The sequence below is a fragment of the Anguilla rostrata genome, chromosome 16 (genome assembly GCF_018555375.3).
Source record: "Anguilla rostrata isolate EN2019 chromosome 16, ASM1855537v3, whole genome shotgun sequence".
Classification (NCBI taxonomy): domain Eukaryota; kingdom Metazoa; phylum Chordata; class Actinopteri; order Anguilliformes; family Anguillidae; genus Anguilla; species Anguilla rostrata.
Genome location: NC_057948.1, coordinates 8,427,329 through 8,433,328, shown reverse-complemented (window position 1 = coordinate 8,433,328; position 6,000 = coordinate 8,427,329). Strand labels below are relative to the sequence as shown.

The 6,000-nt window shown below is 33.4% G+C and overlaps 1 protein-coding gene across 1 annotated transcript in view; it reads left to right on the top strand.

Moving 5' to 3' along the window:
- The window catches only part of cracr2b (calcium release activated channel regulator 2B), a 35,674-nt gene that overhangs the window by 20,428 nt on the left and 9,246 nt on the right, over positions 1 to 6,000 (top strand). The gene's annotated exons all lie outside the window — the stretch shown is intronic.

Genomic DNA, 6,000 nt, shown 5'->3' with positions numbered 1-6,000 from the left:
CATAAAACAAGATATGGAAATATACATATTTTTTCAGGGAAAAACTTTTTTTTTAAGGCCTCAAATATATTTTTAGCATTTGTACTGGGAATTCACAGTCTTGACTTGTTTTTCCACAATTTTAAATGAGTAATCACATGTTTTCAAAGTTCCTATGGCTTCAATTACGTTTTAGGGCTCAACTTGGGGTTAGGGTTATGAAAACGAAAGTCTGAGGGTCGAGGCAAGTTTACGCTGGTTAGCAGGTTAAAGAAAGGTTAGGACATTGGTTCTTTTTTGATTTTGGACGAGCAAAAATTTTGTATATACTAGTATAGGTACCTATGACCATAACAAGATATGGAATATATACAATTTTTTCAGGAAAACTTTTTTTTTTTAAGGCCTCCAATATATTTTTTTAGCATTTGTACTATGGAATTCACAGTCTTGACTTAGTTTTTCCACAATTTTTAAATGAGTAATCACATGTTTTCAAGTTCCTATGGCTTCAATTACGTTTTAGGGCTCAACTTAGGGTTAGGGTTATGAAAACCATAAGTCTGAGGGTCGAGGCAAGTTTACGGCTGTGTTCAGCAGGTTAAAGAAAGGTTAGGACATTGGTTCTTTTTGATTTTGGACGAGCCAAAAATTTTGTATATACTAGTATAGGTACCTATGACCATAACAAGATATGGAATATAACATATTATATACTAGTATAGGTACCTATGACCATAACAAGATATGGAATATATACATATTTTTCAGGGAAAACTTTTTTTTTTTAAGGCCTCAAATATATTTTTAGCATTTGTACTTGGAATTCACAGTCTTGACTTAGTTTTTCCACAATTTTAAATGAGTAATCACATGTTTTCAAGAGTTCCTATGCTTCAATTACGTTTTAGGGCTCAACTTAGGGTTAGGGTTATGAAAACGATAAGTCTGAGGGTCGAGGCAAGTTTACGGCTGTGTTCAGCAGGTTAAAGAAAGGTTAGGACATTGGTTCTTTTTGATTTGGACGAGCCAAAAATTTTGTATATACTAGTATAGGTACCTATGACCATAACAAGATATGGAATATATACATATTTTTTCAGGGAAAACTTTTTTTTTTTGGCCTCAAATATATTTTTTAGCATTTGTACTATGAATTCACAGTCTTGACTTAGTTTTTCCACAATTTTAAATGAGTAATCACATGTTTTCAAGAGTTCCTATGGCTTCAATTACGTTTTAGGCTCAACTTAGGTTAGGGTTATGAAACATAAGTCTGAGGGTCAGGCAAGTTTACGCTGGTTCAGAGGTAAAGAAGTTGACATTGGTTCTTTTTGTTTTGGACGAGCCAAAAATTTGTATATACTAGTATAGGTACCTATGACCATAACAATATGGAATATATACATATTTTTTCAGGGAAAATTTTTTTTTAAGGCCTCAATTTTTTTAGCATTTGTACTTGGATTCCAGTCTTGACTTAGTTTTTCCACAATTTTAAATGAGTAATCACATGTTTTCAAAGTTCCTATGGCTTCAATTAGTTTTAGGGCCAACTTAGGTTAGGGTTATGAAAACATAAGTCTGAGGGTCGAGGCAAGTTTACGGCTGTGTTCAGCAGGTTAAAGAAAGGTTAGGACATTGGTTCTTTTTGATTTTGGACGAGCCAAAAATTTTGTATATACTAGTATAGGTACCTATGACCATAACAAGATATGGAATATATACATATTTTTTCAGGGAAAACTTTTTTTTTTAAGGCCTCAAATATATTTTTAGCATTTGTACTATGGAATTCACAGTCTTGACTTAGTTTTTCCACATTTTAATGAGTATCACATGTTTTCAAAGTTCCTATGGCTTCAATTACGTTTTAGGCTCAACTTAGGGTTAGGGTTATGAAAACGGGTTATGAAAACCATAAGTCTGAGGTCGAGCAAGTTCAGGCTGTGTTCAGCAGGTTAAAGAAAGGTTAGGACATGGTTCTTTTTTGATTTTGGACGAGCCAAAATTTTGTATATACTAGTATAGGTACCTATGACCATAAAAGATATGGAATATATACAATTTTTCAGGGAAACTTTTTTTTAAGGCCTCAAATATTTTTAGCATTGTACTTGGAATTCACAGTCTTGACTTGTTTTTCACAATTTTAATGAGAATCACATGTTTTCAAGAGTTCCTATGGCTTCATTACGTTTTAGGGCTCAACTTAGGGTTAGGGTATGAAAACGATAAGTCTGAGGCGAGGCAAGTTACGGCTGTGTTCAGCAGGTTAAAGAAAGGTTAGGACATTGGTTCTTTTTGATTTGGACGAGCCAAAATTTTGTATTACTAGTATAGGTACCTATGACCATAACAAGATATGGAAATATACAATTTTTTCAGGGAAAACTTTTTTTTTAAGGCCTCAATATATTTTTTACATTTGTACCTGGAATTCACAGTCTTGACTTAGTTTTTCCACAATTTTAAATGAGTAATCACATGTTTTCAAGAGTTCCTATGGCTTCAATTACGTTTTAGGGCTCAACTTAGGGTTAGGGTTATGAAAACCATAAGTCTGAGGGTCGAGGCAAGTTCACGGCTGTGTTCAGCAGGTTAAAGAAAGGTTAGGACATTGGTTCTTTTTAGATTTTGGACGAGCCAAAAATTTTGTATATACTAGTATAGGTACCTATGACCATAAAAAGATATGGAATATACACATATTTTTTCAGGGAAAACTTTTTTTTTTTAAGGCCTCAAATATATTTTTTAGCATTTGTACTATGGAATTCACAGTCTTCACTTAGTTTTTCCACAATTTTAAATGAGTAATCACATGTTTTCAAGAGTTCCTATGGCTTCAATTACGTTTTAGGGCTCAACTTAGGGTTAGGGTTATGAAAACCATAAGTCTGAGGGTCGAGGCAAGTTCACGGCTGTGTTCAGCAGGTTAAAGAAAGGTTAGGACATTGGTTCTTTTTTGATTTGGACGAGCCAAAAATTTTGTATATACTAGTATAGGTACCTTGACCATAACAAGATATGGAATATATACTATTTTTCAGGGAAAACTTTTTTTTTTTTAAGGCTCAATATATTTTTAGCATTTGTACTAGAATTCACAGTCTGACTTAGTTTTCCACATTTTAATAGTAATCACATGTTTCAAGAGTTCCATGGCTTCAATACGTTTTAGGGCTCAACTAGGGTTAGGGTTATGAAAACATAAGTCTGAGGGTCGAGGCAAGTTTACGGCTGTGTTCAGCAGGTTAAGAAAGTTAGGACATTGTTCTTTTGATTTGGACGAGCCAAAATTTTGTATTACTAGTATAGGTACCTATGACCATAACAAGATAGGAATATACATATTTTTCAGGAAACTTTTTTTTTTTAAGGCCTCAAATATTTTTTTAGCATTGTACTATGAATTCACAGTCTTGACTTAGTTTTCCCAATTTTAATGAGTAATCACATGTTTTCAAGAGTTCCTATGGCTTCAATTAGTTTTAGGCTCAACTTAGGGTTAGGGTTATGAAAACATAAGTCTGAGGGTCGAGGCAAGTTCAGGCTGTGTTCAGCAGGTTAAGAAAGTTAGGACATTGGTTCTTTTTGATTTGGACGAGCCAAAAATTTTGTATATACTAGTATAGGTCTATGACCATAACAAGATATGGAATATACATATTTTTTCAGGGAAAACTTTTTTTTTAAGGCCTCAAATATATTTTTTAGCATTTGTACTTGGAATTCACAGTCTTGACTTATTTTTCCACAATTTAAATGAGTAATCACATGTTTTCAAGAGTTCCTATGGCTTCAATTACGTTTTAGGGCTCAACTTAGGGTTAGGGTTATGAAAACATAAGTCTGAGGGTCGAGGCAAGTTTACGGCTGTGTTCAGCAGGTTAAAGAAAGGTTAGGACATTGGTTCTTTTTTGATTTTGGACGAGCCAAAAATTTTGTATATACTAGTATAGGTCCTATGACCATACAAGATATGGAATTAACATTTTTTCAGGGAAACTTTTTTTAAGGCCTCAATATATTTTTTAGCATTTGTACTATGGAATTCACAGTCTTGACTTGTTTTTCCACAATTTTAATGAGTAATCACATGTTTTCAAGAGTTCCTATGGCTTCAATTACGTTTAGGGCTCAACTTAGGGTTAGGGTTATGAAACATAAGTCTGAGGGTCGAGCAAGTTCGGCTGTGTTCAGCAGGTTAAGAAAGTTAGGACATTGGTTCTTTTTGATTTGGACGAGCCAAAATTTTGTATATACTAGTATAGGTACCTATGACCATAACAAGATATGGAATTAACTTTTTCAGGGAAAACTTTTTTTTTAAGGCCTCAAATATTTTTTTAGCATTTGTACTTGGATTCACAGTCTTGACTTAGTTTTCCACAATTTTAATGAGTATCACATGTTTTCAAGAGTTCCTATGGCTTCAATTACGTTTTAGGCTCAACTTAGGGTTAGGGTTTGAAACATAAGTCTGAGGGTCGAGGAAGTTAGGCTGTGTTCAGCAGGTTAAGAAAGGTTGGACATTGGTTCTTTTTTGATTTTGGACGAGCCAAAAATTTTGTATATACTAGTATAGTACCTATGACCATAACAAGATATGGAATATATACATATTTTTTTCAGGGAAAACTTTTTTTTTTTAAGGCCTCAAATATATTTTTTAGCATTTGTACTATGGAATTCACAGTCTTGACTTAGTTTTTCCACAATTTAAATGAGTAATCACATGTTTTCAAAGTTCCTATGGCTTCAATAGTTTAGGGCTCAACTTAGGGTTAGGGTTATGAAAACATAGTCTGAGGGTCGAGGCAAGTTTACGGCTGTGTTCAGCAGGTTAAAGAAAGTTAGGACATTGGTTCTTTTTGATTTTGGACGAGCCAAAAATTTTGTATATATAGTATAGGTACTATGACCATAACAAGATATGGAATATATCATATTTTTTCAGGGAAAACTTTTTTTTTAAGGCCTCAAATATTTTTTTTTAGCATTTGTACTATGATTATTCACAGTCTTACTTAGTTTTTCCACAAGTTTTTCCACAATTTTAAATGAGTAATCACATGTTTTCAAGAGTTCCTATGGCTTCAATTACGTTTTAGGGCTCAACTTAGGGTTAGGGTTATGAAAACGATAAGTCTGAGGGTCGAGGCAAGTTTACGGCTGTGTTCAGCAGGTTAAAGAAAGGTTAGGACATTGGTTCTTTTTTGATTTTGGACGAGCCAAAAATTTTGTATATACTAGTATAGGTACCTATGACCATAAAAAGATATGGAATATACACATTTTTTCAGGGAAAACTTTTTTTTTTTAAGGCCTCAAATATATTTTTTAGCATTTGTACTATGGAATTCACAGTCTTGACTTAGTTTTTCCACAATTTTAAATGAGTAATCACATGTTTTCAAGAGTTCCTATGGCTTCAATTACGTTTTAGGGCTCAACTTAGGGTTAGGGTTATGAAAACCATAAGTCTGAGGGTCGAGACAAGTTCACGGCTGTGTTCAGCAGGTTAAAGAAAGGTTAGGACATTGGTTCTTTTTAGATTTTGGACGAGCCAAAAATTTTGTATATACTAGTATAGGTACCTATGACCATAACAAGATATGGAATATATACATATTTTTTCAGGGAAAACTTTTTTTTTTTAAGGCCTCAAATATATTTTTTAGCATTTGTACTGTGGAATTCACAGTCTTGACTTAGTTTTTCCACAATTTTAAATGAGTAATCACATGTTTTCAAGAGTTCCTATGGCTTCAATTACGTTTTAGGGCTCAACTTAGGGTTAGGGTTATGAAAACGATAAGTCTGAGGGTCGAGGCAAGTTTACGGCTGTGTTCAGCAGGTTAAAGAAAGGTTAGGACATTGGTTCTTTTTTGATTTTGGACGAGCCAAAAATTTTGTATATACTAGTATAGGTACCTATGACCATAACAAGATATGGAATATATACATATTTTTTCAGGGAAAACTTTTTTTTTTTAAGGCCTCAAATATATTTTT